The sequence below is a fragment of the Botryllus schlosseri genome, chromosome 13 (assembly GCF_051294905.1).
Source record: "Botryllus schlosseri isolate E-star chromosome 13, Bs_hap1, whole genome shotgun sequence".
Classification (NCBI taxonomy): Eukaryota; Metazoa; Chordata; class Ascidiacea; order Stolidobranchia; family Styelidae; genus Botryllus; species Botryllus schlosseri.
Window position 1 is genome coordinate 23,053,730 of NC_137248.1, and position 19,007 is coordinate 23,072,736.

At 39.2% G+C, this 19,007-nt stretch overlaps 1 long non-coding RNA gene across 1 annotated transcript; it reads right to left on the reverse strand.

Annotated features, from left to right (window-relative positions):
- Positions 1–11,195: 11,195 nt before the first annotated feature.
- Positions 11,196–18,684, reverse strand: LOC145454527 (uncharacterized). The gene is made up of 4 exons (XR_013920153.1): positions 18,489–18,684; positions 14,714–14,884; positions 14,576–14,655; positions 11,196–11,779 (listed from the first exon to the last, which is right to left on the reverse strand). It is a non-coding gene; the product is annotated as an uncharacterized LOC145454527 (long non-coding RNA).
- Positions 18,685–19,007: the final 323 nt, after the last annotated feature.

Sequence of the window (19,007 nt, forward strand, 5' to 3'; positions counted from 1 at the left end):
AGCCGTAGTATTCGTGCGGCCCCGACCGTACTCTGAAATTCTAAATTTGGCCCTCATACCAAAAAAGTTTGGGAACCACTGGTCTATATCGTTTTTCTAAATGCAAATCATATCCAGCCAGCAGAAAACAATTTTCACTCGCTTGGTAATGAAACCGAGGTGTGGGTCTTCATTCAATATTTTGTTTGTGTCAAATACTTTGCAATAAACACACCGGAGTGGTTGAGCTTTACATCATCAGGCTGTCATCTGTAAATCAAGCCCACATTTGATTTGTGACTGTATCATTTACCTAACCGAGTTGTATGCACAGTTTGATATTTTTGTCATTTAGTGATTGCTGAACATACCACTTCGAAATACTACGTTGATCGTAATTTCCATCATCGTAACAATCGAAGTACATTTGTTTCGAATTCGTAAAAACCGACTTTTCTATGACATGATAAATTTTTGATAAGATATGCTTAGAAGATTGGTGCATATCGCGAAAAATAATATACCACTCATATTGATACTGTTACTCCATTGATCGGTATTTTCAAACGAGTAGATTTCCAAACGAGTAAAATTTAATTACTTGAGTTGTTCCGCTTACTATATTTAAATGTAAACTCACCCATCTTTCAAAACCACAACAAACAATGATAAAAAAGTATGCAATCAAACACAAGTTTTACTTTTGTAGGACACTAATTATTATTCCACTCATCTCATTTCATACCAAGTGTATAAGGAAGATATTCATGGCACACGAAAATATTCGATATTCCCATGCTACGAACATACGCAATGACTGGTGACGCTTTCAAACTGTTTCGATTTAGTGTAAAAAAACAACAACAACAACAACAACAACTTTCACTCTCTTGACTTATGAAAACATCAGACGAGTCTTCATTCAATATTTTGTTTTTGTCAACTAGTTACTTTGTATGATACCCCCCCCCCACAACTCTTACAAAAGTACGAAGGATATTAACATCGCACAAAGTAATCAACTTTACTCGGTATTCTCACATCACGAAACTAAAGAATGGTTGGTTAGACTGTACAAACTGTTTCGATACCTCAAGAACTTTATTGTCTGAATGGTTGTTCAGTTCATGTATCATCAAATAGTTCAAAACAGAACTAGTACTAACAGAAACATCAGAGTTGTTTACACAAAACTTTGTATGTGTGCAGTATGCGAATACCACGGGTAAGTCCAACACAATTGCAGTATCCATCCGAGTTTAGTTAACACCAATTTATTACAACTGAGCCGCGTAAACTTTCGTGGAAGAAAAGCATACTCACTCCCCGAGGGTTCTGTCAATGTCATAGCAATAAACCAGCTACTCCAACAACAGAGTACATATGTTTTCTAGTAACGACTCTCAAATCTTACACACAGATCAATCTACTTTGCTAACGAAAAGTGCTGAGTCATCACATGATTGTCCTCACAACAACCAGTAGATGGAGCTGTATTAAAATGTTCCTAACTCGTTGCACGCCAGTGACAAATTTTACAATGGTTATGTTTTGTGAATCGAATTGTTGTTCAGCGTGAAGCCTCCCCATTGAAGCATACATTAAAACAGTGCAATCCAATTAAAACCACGAATCTATTTCCATTTCCTCACAAACTGCCACATACAGAAAAATAAATTTTATTTCACCAAAAACATACTTGTAACCAATCGCTTTCAATAAACACACAACACCATAAAAGTATTTACTTTCTACAGCATAGACATTCCGATGTAGTCAAGAAATATTTTTATTAATCAAAATCATCGACTTCTGTTTACGGCGTTAGTGTGTGCATGTCATACATGTGGGGACCCGTGATAAAATGGACACGACACGACTGAATGTAAGGATATAGAAGTCTATCGCATAGATTTACATGTGGTCTTCGCTACGGTTTCAAAAAACGAATCATCACTTTTGCATTGATCGAAACCGAACAAGTTAGTTACATGTATTCGCGGTCATGATTGTGTTTGTCATATGCGAATGATAGGGTTACTGTCAAATCTACATACAACAACCTTCTGACACTCATAATCGTAATTTCATTCTCTCCCTTCGTAATTGTATACTCACGACAAGTATATTGTACAACTCGATAACTACGTTTAACAAGACAATGACACTGAACACACGCCTCTTACCCTAGTAACAATATCATTTTCATTTGGAAATATAGCAAACTATTTTCGTTTAGAAATATATTATCCCTTGAGTAACAAACCCTTTTTTGTTTGGAAATATATTTTCCCGCTAAGTAACAATACCGTTTTCACTTGTAAATCTATCTTTTCCCTGACCAACAAACCATTTTGACTTGGCGATCCACCGTTTACCTGAGTAAAAATATTATTTTACTTTGGAGATCTGGCGTTTACCCATACTAACAAACCATTTTTACTTGAAAAAATACTTTTACCTAGAGTAACTAATCATTTTCTTTTGGAAATATATTTTCTCCCTGGGTAACAAACCCTTTTCGTTTGGAGAACTATCATTTACCTGAGTACCAATACCGTTTTCACTTGGAAATCGATCTTTTCCCTAGGTAACAATACCATTTTCGTTTTGAAAACTGACAACCGCACCGGACAATTTGATATTTTTGTATATTGTTACAACGGACAGTGACAAAATATACACCAACAACGACTCCGATACATTTGTGTAATCGCATATTCACTTGTTCTGGTGCATCGCACATGCAATGTGTTGTTGTACATCGACGTGTATGTTTGGAAATGGGACAATAGGTTGCCACATGTCTGCGATGTCCGGGTTCGTGCTTTGGATTTTTCAGAGTCAAAATGTCTGAATAAAACACCTCTTCGACGATGGTTGGTACGTGGATAACGGTGTTCGGAAAACGGCTGGATTTATGTCACCCATCGCGATAACAATTCCCGGGCAAGTTTTCTCCCGCATGTTTACTATATTGTGTCTTTATTGGTCAATGTATGTCTCGACATTCAGTTTGAAATCGGAAACCCTGATAAAGTATGCAACCGGATCCGGGTATTCACTCATGACCCAACGACCAATATTCAAGTAAACATGTTACACCCTGTGTTTCCACGAAAAAATACCAATGCACCATCCACACATACGTCGCGATTTATCGCGTAAATAGAGGGGGCTGTATGACATTGTATGCAATGTGTTGGTATACAAACATCGGGGAGTAAGCCTTCGATCCACAGAGATTATCCATAGCCGGTAATTTTGATGCAGATCGAATGTCATCAAGCACCCCGATAACAATGTCATACCAACAAGAAGTCGATGATTTTGATTAATAAAAATATTTCTTGACTACATCGGAATGTCTATGTTGTAGAAAGTAAATACTTTTATGGTGTTGTGTGTTTATTGAAAGCGATTGGTTACAAGTATGTTTTTGGTGAAATAAAATTTATTTTTCTGTATGTGGCAGTTTGTGAGGAAATGAAAATAGATTTGTGGTTTTAATTGGATTGCACTGTTTTAATGTATGCTTCAATGGGGAGGCTTCACGCTGAACAACAATTCGATTCACAAAACATAACCATTGTAAAATTTGCAACGGGTTAGGAACATTTTAATACAGCTCCATCTACTGGTTGTTGTGAGGACAATCATGTGATGACTCAGCCCTTTTCGTTAGCAAAGTAGATTGATCTGTGTGTAAGATTTGAGAGTCGTTACTATTAAATAGTATATTCATATTCAAATGAACCCGAATATTTTCGGCAGACACTCGTCAGGGGTAATCGTCAGCAACTAGTAGAGAATTGGAAAGAACATTGTATATCAACAATCGTATCACAAAATATGACGTCACCAGCATGACATTTCGAATGAGAGAGCGTTCAATGTACTATTTTTAGGTGGTACACGAACTCCTTTTGTTGACAGAGTTTTGGTTGGTGTATTTTGATAAAAGTTGATTCCAAGGCACACAGATGGAATTGTGAACCGCCTCGCCCTACGATTCGAAATCGGTCGTCTCGATAATTATTCGCACAAATCGGATTATCCTACAGATGTTTGCCGATGGCAGAATTAATGGCCTTTGATCGATTAACATCAATCTTAAGTGGATGAGTTAAGGGTGAGCTTTTCACATCGCGTGACGCACGTGTTCTGATAAATCTGGGGACATGTTGGTTTATGCAGTCGTGCAGACGTCTTGACGTTCTTCCCACGTAGCCACAATCACAGTGGCACCTATATTCGTACACTACATTACTTTGTTGAAGTGCAGGAAGCACGTCTTTGCGTGTTGAAGGGAGCAGTTGTGTTGTGTTAAAAATCACATTGGTTTTGACTGTGTCGTAACATTTACCGACAGCAGAAATCAATTGTTTTTCAAAGCGGGTGAAAATGGGGCCAATCCAAGGTAGATGGATATAAACATCTTTTATTGTTCGTGCGGTGGGATCTGTTCGTTTTTCTGCGTTGAATTGGTGTTCAGGGTAACCGTTATCAAGTAAGATATTTCGGATGTAGTCAAGTTCTAAACTCAGTTTGTTACCCGAACATATCATCAACGCTCTATGCACGAGTGTGCCTATGAGGTTAATTTTTCTGCGTCGAGGACTGAATGAATTCCAGCGAAGGTATTGGCCTGTGAATGTCGGTTTCCTGAAAACAGACGTTTCAAATTTGTTGGTATTGCGCTTTTCAACTAATACGTCCAGAAATGATAACGAGTTATTGCGTTCTTTTTCTATTGTGAATTGCAAGGCCGGGTGAAGCGAGTTTGAGCGAATGAGAAATTGGTCACACTCCGATTCATTCCTGAATATGACAAATGTATCATCTACGTATCGGCGGTACAATAGTGGTTAGGCGGACTCACGCTGGGAGAGAAGCTCGCCCTCGTAATACCCTACGAAAATGTTGGCCAAAATAGGTCCCAGGGGACTACCCAGGGCTAAGCCGTCTATTTGGCGAAATATGACCTCGTTTAAGCTTAATTCCACGGAGCAAGTTGCCGCTTGTTAAAGTTCAACAAAGACGGCTTAGCCATGGGTAGTCCCCTGGGACCTATTTTGGCCAACATTTTCGTAGGGTATTACGAGGGCGAGCTTCTCTCCCAGCGTGAGTCCGCCAAACGACTATTGTACCGCCGATACGTAGATGATACATTTGTCATATTCAGGAATGAATCGGAGTGTGACCAATTTCTCATTCGCTTAAACTCGCTTCACCCGGCCTTGCAATTCACAATAGAAAAAGAACGCAATAACTCGTTATCATTTCTGGACGTATTAGTTGAAAAGCGCAATACCAACAAATTTTAAACGCCTGTTTTCAGGAAACCGACATTTACAGGCCAATACCTTCGCTGGAATTCATTCAGTCCTCGACGCAGAAAAATTAACCTCATAGGCACACTCGTGCATAGAGCGTTGATGATATGTTCGGGTAACAAACTGTGTTTAGAACTTGACTACATCCGAAAAATCTTACTTGATAACGGTTACCCTGAACACGTCATCAGCCGCGGCACGGAGAGGAAATTAACGCAATTCAACGCAGAAAAACGAACAGATCCCACCGCACGAACAATAAAACATGTCTATATCCATCTACCTTGGATTGGCCCCATTTCCACCCGCTTTGAAAACCAATTGATTTCTGCTGTCCGTAAATGTTACGACACAGTCAAAATCAATGTGATTTTTACAACAACACAACTGCTCCCTTCAACACGCAAAGATGTGCTTCCTGCACTTCAACAAAGTAATGTAGTGTACGAATATAGGTGCCACTGTGATTGTGGCTGCGTGGGAAGAACGTCAAGACGTCTGCAGGACCGCATGAACCAACATGTCCCCAGATTTATCAGAACACGTGCGTCACGCGATGTGAAAAGCTCACCCTTAACTCATCCACTTAAGATTGATGCTGATCGATCAAAGGCCATTAATTCTGCCATCGGCAAACATCTGTAGGATAATCCGATTTGTGCGAATAATTATCGAGACGACCGATTTCGAATCGTAGGGCGAGGCCGTTCACAATTCCATTTGTGTGCCTTGGAATCAACTTTTATCAAAATACACCAACCAGAACTCTGTCAACAAAAGGAGTTCGTGTACCACCTAAAAATAGTACATTGAACGCTCTCTCATTCGAAATTTCATGCTGGTGACGTCATATTTTGTGATACGATTGTTCTTTCCAATTCTCTACTAGTTGCTGACGATTACCCCTGACGAGTGTCAGCCGAAAATATTCGGGCTCATTTCAATATGAATATACTATTTAATTGTATATTGAAGTTCTGTACCTCCAAGAAGCTCTTCAGAGGCGTTACTAGAAAACATATGTACTCTGTTGTTGGAGTAGCTGGTTTATTGCTATGACATTGACAAAACCCTCGGGAAGTGAGTATGCTTTTCTTTCACGAAAGTTTACGCGGCTCAGTTGTAATAAATTGGTGTTAACCAAACTCGGATGGATACCGAAATTGTGTTGGACTTACCCGTGGTATTCGCATACTGCACACATACAAAGTTTTGTGTAAACAACTCTGATGTTTCTGTTAGTACTAGTTCTGTGTTGAACTATTTGATTATTAAGATACATGAACTGAACAACCATTCAGACAATAAAGTTCTTGAGGTATCGAAACAGTTTGTACAGTCTAACCAACGATTCTTTAGTTTCGTGATGTGAGAATACCGAGTAAAGTTGATTACATTGTGCGATGTTAATATCCTTCGTATTTTTGTAAGAGTTGTGGGGGGTATCATACAAAGTAACTAGTTGACAAAAACAAAATATTGAATGAAGACTCGTCTGATGTTTTCATAAGTCAAGAGAGTGAAAATTGTTGTTGTTGTTGTTTTTTTACACTAAATCGAAACAGTTTGAAAGCGTCACCAGTCATTGCGTATGTTCGTAGCATGGGAATATCGAATATTTTCGTGTGCCATGAATATCTTCCTTATACACTTGGTATGAAATGAGATGAGTGGAATAATAATTAGTGTCCTACAAAAGTAAAACTTGTGTTTGATTGCATACTTTTTTATCATTGTTTGTTGTGGTTTTGAAAGATGGGTGAGTTTACATTTAAATATAGTAAGCGGAACAACTCAAGTAATTAAATTTTACTCGTTTGGAAATCGACTCGTTTGAAAATACCGATCAATGGAGTAACAGTATCAATATGAGTGGTATATTATTTTTCGCGATATGCACCAATCTTCTAAGCATATCTTGTCAAAAATTTATCATGTCATAGAAAAGTCGGTTTTTACGAATTCGAAACAAATGTACTTCGATTGTTACGATGATGGAAATTACGATCAACGTAGTATTTCGAAGTGGTATGTTCAGCAATCACTAAATGACAAAAATATCAAACTGTGCCTACAACTCGGTTAGGTAAACGATACAGTTACAAATCAGATGTGGGCTTGATTTACAGATGACAGCCTGATGATGTAAAGCTCAACCACTCCGGTGTGTTTATTGCAAAGTATTTGACACAAACAAAATATTGAATGAAAACCCACACCTCGGTATCATTACCAAGCGAGTGAAAATTGTTTTCTGCTGGCTGGATATGATTTGCATTTAGAAAAACGATATAGACGGATTAAGCGACGCTGTTTCATATCAGTCGAGTGAGTAAAATATCTTTGGGGTTCGGTTTAGTGAGTTGCTAGGAATTCCATCACATACAAGTAACGTCTTTTTGTGACAGAGTATTGTGATGGCATTTACTTTAGCGAATGACAACGGAAAAATTTCTGATTTCTTTGTCGGTGTATATGTGTTACACAAATAATTCTAGTTCACCTAACTATTGGACACATTTGGCAAACGTCGTGCAAATTGTTTCTTTGTGATGGTAACGACTTTCAGCGGCTTGGTTTCATGTCGGGAATTATTATTTGAGGGTTCAAAAACAATTTCAGTCAATACTACAAATGAACAACGATACAAAACACGTTTAGTGAATTACAGTGTAGCAAGTACTTCCTTGATATTACGAGCGTTCTGTACTATACATTTCTAGTTGAATTGGATGCGTCTAGCAAACATATCCCAATTTACTTTTGTAATGATCAAAGTCTTAGAGTGTAACCTCGCGATATTTTACATTTAGCACGTACAATGGATAGTTACTGAAATGATTTAGTATTGATCGCCCGCTTCGACCGGTACTCGATACCCAAAGTGATATTTTCACACTATGTAAGGTATGTACGTTTCAATTCCCTGTCGCAAATTCCGACAATAAATCGTATCAATTGCTGGATTAAATAGTAACGATATTGTGATATACTGACTCTACACGTAGTCGTTTCAATTACCCGTTACGAATCGCGAGAGTAAAGCAATTTGTGTGGGGTGTTCAATGTATGAATGATGCAATTGTTACATCTTTAGCCCGGGTTATCGCAACGATAGATTTTAATAATGGTACTGGTTGTTGAATGTAATAATACCGATGTTGTTGTACGTCATCTTTAGTCTTGGTTACTGGAAACAATTACATTTGTAAAGTATTTTCTGATAACCGCGATACGCAGAGTGATTTGTACCAAGGTGGAATAATTTTCCAATCAAAAACATTTCAGACATGCGTAGTTTTACAACTCAATATGTAAATAACATTGGTACTGAAAAGTTTGTTGCTGTCAATAACCTTTACCACAACACCGAACCTGATTAACGGGAATAATTTAGTAATCAAGTCATGATCAACTATCACAAAATCTCATATGTCAAATCAATGTTTCAATCCTTTTGTTTACAGTATGATTACTTTCAATATAGCGCCAGCGGTCGATTGTATGAAATGAATTCTCAACTACTTTGGTCAGACTTTTAAACCTCGTATACTCAAACATATTATGTTAATCTCAAGTCGCCTGTACCGAAGAGTAATTACTTTTGTCTTACAAAATATATCGAGTAATAATTACTTTGTCTTGCAGAATATACCGCGTAGTAATCCCTTTATCTTACATAATAGTAACGACTTTTAAAGTTGAAAAAAAACAAGACGCGTCGTAGGTATATGAATACAACCGAACTTCATATGGATTTTAGGTTTTAGTGAATGTATGGACTCGTGTATGCTTGGCTGTTTTTCATACTGATACTGTTTGAGTTGATTGGGTGAGTTACAAACGGATTTACTTGACAAGGTTTTTCCTTGTAGACTCTTTGGAGTATGGTAAGATGGTAAGATGTCGAGGCGTAATACTATTTCCGTTAAACAATTGCAACAAAAAATAACCAGATAGCTTGTTCAAAGTTTCGACAAATAGATTGAAATATTCCGATTTAACTCATCGCGTCGCAACTCGATCGCGGTATGCACAAGTGGTTGTCAAGTAAGAAATATTTACAACAGGTGCTATGTCATTGATTGACTAGATTGTGTGTAGTAACACATTAGAATATCGCGATAGCATAGTTAAATTATTTACGGAAAATCTTTTTGACAAACGGAAAACTCAGTCGTGAATAGAGTTGGAAGGTTTCATTACTTGTTTCGAATCAATATGCGTATAATCTCTAAATGGTACTTGGAAAGATGGCAGTCATGTTTGTCAATCCTATTTCAATTCACAGTACGCCAAGTCAAAATATTTCGTTTCGGATTACCTCAATTTACCTATAGAACATCTCGCGAATGGATTCCGACATCGTGCTATAACTGGATCGCTATGTCCGATGCATTATCCTGTCAGCGACGTAGGGCAGTGGTTCTCAACCGATGTGCCGTGGCACACTAGTGTGCCAATTGGACTGCTCAGGTGTGCCGCGAGCAAAATGTGGTAAACTATGTCGAAGTATAACAAAAATCCAAATTTTGAGTGTGTCATTGTTGGTTTTTTTATTGAATTTGCCCGATCAAGTCACGCGATGCACAATCCGATGCATTGAACAGATATAAGGTTGACAAGGCGACCGTAGTTACGGTATCTCAATCTAGTATATCAATCTGGCATCCCCATTAGGCAGGGTTACCATATTCTGGAGCCGGGATAAGAGGACACTTTTTTTCAAAATTTCTAAACTTAGAATACCGGTGGAAAATCCTGAAAAAATGGTATATGTTTTCCACTTCGTGGTCGGTTGACTAAAGAAAAAAGTCAACTTTCGCTAATCTCCCGAAATACCCGCCTGAGTGTTAGTTCAGTGCTATTTTATGGTATCTCGGTCGCATTTTGCCCTATGTTTAACGAAAATTCTCAAACAAGAGGACAAAATCTCATAAAGGAGGACATTTAGGCATCCTCGGAGGACATTTTCAAAAACCCGAAAAAGGATGACGTATGCTAACCCTGCATTAGGTCATGGATTGGGTCTTTCTTAGGGCTTTTTATTGTGAAGACGCTCTGAGCACAGCAACGTATAGTGTCGGAGAATCTCATAAATCTGCGACGCTTCGTAACTTACTACTGTACTGCCATGAATCAAACTGGGGCCTCCACCGTCAATGGGCGTGATACGCTAGTTTACCCACATATAGTAGCATTTAGGACGGGAATAACTAAACTCGGGTAATTGGACTGTGATATTGACGTGTGGCCGAAGTGTTCACCTTTTACTCGTCACCCCCATCAGAACCGGAGGCAGAACAGGGACATGACGCAGGTTGATGACATTTTTCTGTTTCTATTTGTAGTCGTATTCTTGCCATGTCGATGATCATTTTACACCATACCGATATTACTTATTATTTTGATTCCTGAGATGCCAACTCATAGCCCGGCCCACTTTTTGTGAGACCCCCCAGCAAACACTCGATGTCCAGTTGACTTCCGGTGGAATAGCTGGCAGGACATCCTGTTACTTCCGGCCGTTACCTCCCTGGAGTGGGTTTGTCGACAACTAGAGACGTCCTGTCTACTCGCTGAGTACGTCCGCAATGACGTGTTGTGGACATGGAGAGACTCGTCATGGACGCGTCTGACCCAGCCTGGACATCACGTGGTTCCCTATGGACGCGCCTGACGTACTGTGGACATGACGCCACTCCCTATGGACACGCCTGACGTACTGTGGAGTGGACCTGACGTCACTCCCTATGGACACGCCTCACGTACTGTGGACATGACGCCACTCCCTATGGAAGTGTAATTCGCCCCTTTATCATCTCCACTCCAAATCTGGTTCAACGCCTCACGACTAACAACATGTGATACAACATCATATCAGCTCACACACAGCGTATATTGGGTGAGTGGGGAATGAAACTGGCAAAATACAAATACAATATTGGTTATTATCAACATAACTACAACTATCTAATTTACGAAACACAAAATGTGAAATAAGGCTAGAACTACTACAACTTAACACAGTCAATGCAGAAGTGAAAAATCATATTGCGACAAGCAATCACAGGAAATGTGTCACAGGAGTTTACCAAACCGCAACTGCTAATACCACTCAAACTAATGACAAACATTCGAAGTAAAAAAGCATTAATTACATAAAAAAGGTGTCACAGGAATATAAGACACTGCAACTGTTGGGACAACTCCAAGCTAATGGAGCAGTCCATGTGCAAAAAATTGATTAAATTTGAGAATGGTATCACAGGATAAATTAAATAATGGTATCACAGAAATAAAGAAACCGCAACAATTTAAAACGAGCATTACAAATAGCGTTCAGTAAAAATTCACTCTGCAAGAATTATATCAATGCACCGTTTGCTGATGTTGAGTGCCTATTCTTTTTCTTCGTCAATCACAAGTGGTTGCACCAAAACGTTTTTTCTCGGCGCTTGCGGCTGAAATATATACAGCAATGTCAGTGAATTCTGTATGTTGCCTATTTCTGCTCGAAGTAGTTATACAGCGCCTTGGAAAGTGCTACATATACTTCACTACAGATTTACGTTACTTACCGGTACATGTCTGCTTGAGAACTAACTCCTGTTCGACGGAGACCACTTCGTCAATTTACTTGAGTACTTATCAACTTATATTTCTACTTCCACTTGAAATAATTTTGACATACCTTGAAAATTGCTACTTCTACTTCAGTTGAAATTTATGATGTTACTTCTACTTCAGCTTAAGTACCAAAAACGACTACTTTTACTTCGGCTAACCATGTTCGGACCATTACATGGTAAAAGAATGAAACATTACAACCAAATCTACCCTTTTCAAACTACTCGAGTACATTTCAATTTTAACTTGGAGTAGTTTTAATATACTTCGTAAATCATTACATACTCCAGTATAAATTTCTGTTACTTCTACTTCCACTAGAGTTCCAACCAATGTTCCCTCTAAGCTGCGCACATGCGCAGTGCTTTCACAGTCTCTGCGCACAGAAAATCTCAGTTGCGCACAAAAAATTCGAAGTGATGACCCTTTTTTTAGTCGTTACGCACTGTTTTTCAAGGGTCTGCGCAGTGAGTTGGTGAGTGTGCGCAGACCCGTCAAAATTTAGAGGAAGCATTGGTCCCAACGTTGAATACTTCAATTTGTTAAATGCCACTTACGGTTATATGCTAAAATCAAGCGACACCTAGACCAAATTTACGACATCACACTAACTGCTTCTTTGAGGTAGGTTTAACATGTCTTGTAAACCACTACATATACTTCACTAGAAATTATGTATTACTTGAGCAGTACTGACTACTTTTACTTTGACTACCCATGTTGGCAAGAAGCCACATTCCATTACATCAGGGCTGTCAAACATACAGACCACTCAGCAATTCTGCGTAGATTGAACAATGCTTGTTTGATGCAATGCAACGTTTGAAATTTCCGTAAGAAATACTTCCATTAAATAATCCCTCAACACTGCAAATATCGAGTGCGGAAAAAAGGCATATTGCGTTCCGAGTTCTATGAAAAAATTACCAAAAACAAAAGCACAAACGCCAAAACGGAACTGATACATGCAAGTTACATGGTGAAGACAAAAGTTTCACAAAAATATAATTACAATATCTGTGGTCGCACTAGTGCATCACAAAAGACACAAATGATCCCTGGCCTTGGGGGAAACCTGAATCGCTATTCAAGACGATGAAGAAAACTTCAATGTCCGCGTTTACAGTTACATACTTGATACTTTGTCTACCTCAACGCATACCCAGGTTTGCCGCAGTGTTGAGTAAATTATAGGTAGCATAGAAAAATACCGACTTACATCATTGTTGGAAGAGCTACTGTTTCATTGATTTTAACTGTATTTTGCCGCCAAATCACCATATTATTGACAATTCCATTGTTTGCGAATATAGCGCAGCTAGAATAGAACCTACATGATCCGCAATCGCAAAATTTTTTAGAAGTTAATGAATGAATTCGGGCAATATTAATGTTGCATATATTGTGAGTCGCCTCTGAATAACGCCGGGCTCAATTGACCAGATCTGTATACCGCAGGACTTAACTGACCAAGACATGAATAATCGAAGTTTTCAGTGAACACGAGTCTATCATTTTGCGCAAAGGTTTCATCAACGACAATTTTTCAGCGAGTGCAGGGGCGAAGTCGCATGTAGGACAACACGTTCTCACATAATTGAGAATATAGTTGAGATCAATTCCGTAGATTGGGCGCATCTTTAATTTTCATGAGGGAAACAATACTATAAAAGATAGAAATCGAATGACAATAAATCGCGCGAAGCGCTGAGAAAAATATCAAGTAAAATAAATCTGCGACGAAATATTCTACTTTATGTTCATATACGAAAATGTGGATGGCCCCTGGCTACGCCAATGCGTCGGAACTGATATTTTCGTCATCAACATCATAAAGTTTGCGGTCAGGCTAATCAAATTTTCGGTGTGTCTTGCAAGCTCACAATAAATTACCTGCCTAATTTATTTTTTTGATATTACAATTTAAATCGATAATCAACTCGCGGGCCATTGAAAACCTTCTCGCGAGCCACGGGTTGGCTACTCCTGACCGAGACCAAATCTACTCTATGAAACAAATTACAAGATTTCTTTCTAACTCAATTTTCTGCTTGTACTGGAAGCAGCTTTTACATGGCTTATAGATCTCTACACACACTTGATTAGAAATTTGATGCTTTGCTTGGGTTCCAATGCTGATCATCTTCAACATAAAGATACGCGCTAGTCAACATGGATATACGTTGACTGCCTATATTCAAAAATAGTCACGATTTCGTGGCAAGATGATGGTAAAACCTTGACCAAATATACTTCTCAAAATTTCTTGAAGACTTATCAACGCAATTTTTTATTTCCGCTTGTAGTTTCAACAGAAATTTAGGATACCACTTCTACTGCAACTGGAGTACCAATGCTGATATACTTTCACCTTGACTATACCTATATTCGGAAATGGCCACTTACGATTACACTCTAAAGAATTCCACAATTCGGGCTAATCCACTTCTTGATGCTCGTGCAATTTTCTCAATATTCTACTTCCACTTGAGTACTCGCTCAGTACTGCTACTTGAACTTGAGCAGAAATGTATGATATGATGCTACGACTGATTGAGTAGTGAGTACCCACCCTAAATTCTTTAACCACCTTCGGTTTTCGCAAATTGTATCGAAGCTATTTATTTTACCTTCGTTTGCAATCCAACTTTCATGCCGGGGCCTGGCGCCATAATTGGCATTGTTGATGAATGGATTTCGCATCCCGTGCCTGAGAATAGATTCTGATTTTGAACATTGATTTTCGTATATGATACCATTCAACTTACAGAAAATGATATTATACAGGCACCACTTGTTCCGTGCTCTTTTTTGTCGAGTTGAAGCCCATGCTGTATTTTAGTACGTCATTATGTTGACGGTACACTACACACTCTATAATGCATTCTTCGTACAGTCTGCTTGACGTGGTCATCACCAATAGCGGACATTGCTGATATCTAGGTAAAAAATCAGAATGGTTGTATTAAAGTCATCTGACAGTACGCGAAACAAAAACAAACCGATGCGGGTGCAAGCATGCTGCCTATAGTGCATTTACACACTAATCAGTTATCAGGTTATTGTTGGCGAGAATATTGGCTACTGTGAATCACCCAGAATATGATTACCTTAATTTTCCGAATATAGTGCGCCCCCATGTATAATACGCACCCTTAAAATGACGTGTATATTCTAGGAAAAAGCCTGTACCCATGTATAGTACGCACCCTGCATTCGCAGTGCATGAATAGCTGTGTTTTAGTACACGCTGTTGTTCTGTTTTGAGATGTCACTGTCGAACAATCGTGACATAATGATCGCTAATTATAATACAATTAACGGCATTGTCTCTAAACGAGAGTAGATAGTAGCCAAAGCCTGTGAGGTCGGCGACGCGATAGTTCAGGTTAGCGACACGCGACATCTTGCGCACGAGGCCTATTACAATTACAGATGCGATTGCTCAGGGCCTCAGTCCAACAGGTACGTCGGGCGCGCCAGTCCTGTTGGAGATCCGACTGATTACGCAAGCGATTATATCTTGCGCACATGGTCTCTTGTGTATGCGATTGTTAAGGCCTGTCGTTAACGCGATGAATCAACAAGGATTGTCGCGCACGCTTGTAGCAATCAGCGACCTGATTTCGCTCGCGTACAAACTGCAAACCAACTCAAGCAAGATATCGCGTGCTTTGCAGAAGACTCTCGTTAATTAGAAACACGCTTTTCGTTAATTGGCAACACGTTTCTCTTTCTGACGCCGCGTTACACTCTTATAATACGAATTACGGGGCCCAATGGCTAGAGCTGATGCGCGATTTAAACAAACATGAAGAAAGGTGTGATTTCAAGTTTTTGATTGAGGGATTTTTTTTCAAGGCTTGCTGTACTCATGTATAATACGCACCCACCTATTTTAGGGCAAAAAATCGGTAAAATTTTGGGCATTATACATGGAAAATTACGGTACGTCATCAATGGTAATTCGATTACGGTACGTCATCAATGGTAATTCGATAATTCATTTTGATAGCCGAGATTCGCTGGGCGATATAGGCCAAACCGCGGCTCTGAGTTGAGGGTTTGATTGCGGCACATGCATTTCCTCAACTTGAAGAGGGAGTCATCATAATCCTAAATAATGCCTTCTATCACGTTTAGACAATATGCTCGTATATTAACATCAGTTACCTTATCGTTATCGTTACTGGAAAATTTACACGGGTGCGGCTATATACAGGGTGAAATTGGCCACGGCAAGAGCGTATCATGTACTACAAAGGTGCATAGTCATTAACAATGAACTTGATAATAATCAATCATGGTATCCTATCAAAGTATGACTTGCACTTGTTCATAATCAATTGCTCATATTGGTTGTATATGGGACATACTATTCATATTCACTGAATAGTATTCAGTAAATGTACTCATTTTATCAGGTTTTCGAAGGAAAAGTCAGCAGAATACTTTCAGCAAGAGTTGTTTATTGTGAATAATCCACAATGGCGGCAATCAATCTCAGGCGTAACCAAACTACTACAATCCATTTAGAGTTAGCCAGTGATCAAGCAATATATAAATGCCTTATTACATAAATTATAAATTACTACGGTATGACCTCGCGAATACATTAGATATTTTTATCACTAATACTTGAGGAACATTCAGTCAGTCTACCGACCAGCAAAACATTGCTATTGGTATGAATCAGCAAATAGGTGTTTATGGCATTTATCATATTGCAGCGTGTTTACTAGGGTTGTCCAAAATTTGGAAAATCTCAAAAAAGATGCGTATCCATGTCTCGTTCTGTAGATTATTGATAGAAAACGTCAATGAACCTGCAATAAGCTTACAGGAAAGTCGTTAACATTTGTCTAAATGCGTTTGAAAGTAGCTGCCATAGAGTGGGCGTGTTAGCGACCATAGAACGGCGAGAAGACTAGTAATCACGAAATCACGTCTCTTGATTGGTTAATCAGCTATGCTTCAATGATCACGACCACGGCGGCTTGCTGATTATTGCTTCTACTAGTTCAAGAAGTACGCTAACGGCAATGATGATTCTGTAAGCGCATTGTACGTTGGTGATTAAATACAAAAATGAGACACTTGGTCATTGAATTTTTAGTGTTAAAACTAGATAACGATAGGTTCAGAACAACAATACCCTCTTGCAGGCATGACAGAGGTGAAACAGCGAATGCTTGTGAACTTATAGATCCCAGAAATACCTATCTGATATGATTGAGATTACGCCAAGTGGTCCTGCTTTTCAGGGTGCAGTGCAGGTAAAGTACATTAGTTATCACCAAACTGGTGCAGCACACCATGTGAGATGGATTCTGGACACAATCCTGCATGATCAGAAGATATGTGTGCCGACCATGCAGCTTGCATGGGGACTCTAAAGAAATGCAACTAACGCACCGCTTCAATACATTCTTTTTTATTTCCATGTCTGGTTTGATTCAAGCATTAGTCGTGATGCAGCCGGCAATGATCTAAGATTCATTATGGACATGCTAAACAATGCATGCGAACAGTCTTTTTGCTGGTCCTACCAGCATAGTCTATGCTTGCCTTTAGACCTTCTTCCGGGGTATGATTGAGGACTTAGACAGCACTCGCGGGTATGATTCATTATGCTGCAAGAATGTGACAAGTGCCAAGCACAAATGGCTGATTCATCCAGCCCGTACAGCTTTTAAGACTTCAATTATATAGGCTACCACGACAAGATATAAGTTCAGACACGGTAATGTCAATGTCAAGTTTTATATTTGTATTTAATCATGGAACATCCCCTCTGAAACTAGAAGTTCGTTAGCCACTTGCATAAACGCCTTTGCAATATTTCTTCTCGTGTTTTTGTGCTTTCCTCGATGAAAACAAGGCATACAGGCTACAACGGTTGCCTTCACAATAAGCCATCAAGTCATGTATTTGAAGTTTTTGTGAAGCTGCTGTTCTTTGTTCATCATTTATTTCGTCACTCAACATGTTCTGAATTAATCTTAAATCATTATCTGCTGACCAACCTACAATGCGCTTACAGAATCACCGCCGTTAGTCGACTCCTTGACCAGCTGATCAGCAAGCCGTCACCGTCGTGATCATTGAAGCATAGCAGATTAGCCAATCAAGCGCCGTGATTTCGTGATTACTAGTCTGCTTGTCGCACTATGGTTGCTGACACGCCCACTCTACGGCAGCTCCTTTCAAACGCATTTAGACAAATGTTAACGACTTTCCTGTGAGCTTATTGCAGGCTCATTGACGTTTTTTACCTATAATCTATAAAATGAGACATGGATACGCATAAATTTTGAGATTTTCCAAATTATGGACAACCCTAGTGTTTACACTTCACAGTATGGCGTATCTGCATTCCAAGAAATAACGAGGCGTAACAAACTATGAATGTTCTACCATATATTGATATTGAATACGAACTATCAACGAAAAAGGAGAAGCTAAATTACGGTCACAAGAAGTGTATACGAAAGTTAAGTCTTTTACGCATCATTCTATATCAATATTAATTAAAACTCTTACCATTTCATTTCAAACTGTTTCACTGTTGGAGCGGTTCGGGCAGAGTTTCAGAATCAACAACAGACAGCAAGTCGTCAGCTTTCGCTTCGTACAGCTTCTCAATCCAATCAATGACTAATGACTGCTTTGTCAGCGTCCATTATGAAACTCGTCGCATCAGTCACACAGACATCAACTCAGATTCAAATGCCAGATGCACGCTCCGTCGCGCTGCACTGAGCAGGTGTCACGTGACGAAGAAGGAAGAAGGCTGTCTGGTTTTCACAATAGGGCCGCGATTGTAGAGATAGCAGACTTGACGTGTTGTGTGCTACGAATGGTCATGGCGTATCATGCTTACTGAATCACGTTGTGATGCCGCCACATGCATCACAATTTCACTTTGAAGCTCATATTTGTTCTTGTATTTCACTATATTGGGATACGTAATCAGAACACGTATTTCGCCATGATGTGCACTGTGCAGTTGTGCAGGTGCAGGTGCACGCTTGGGTCGTGCTATATGCCTCTTTATAGTTC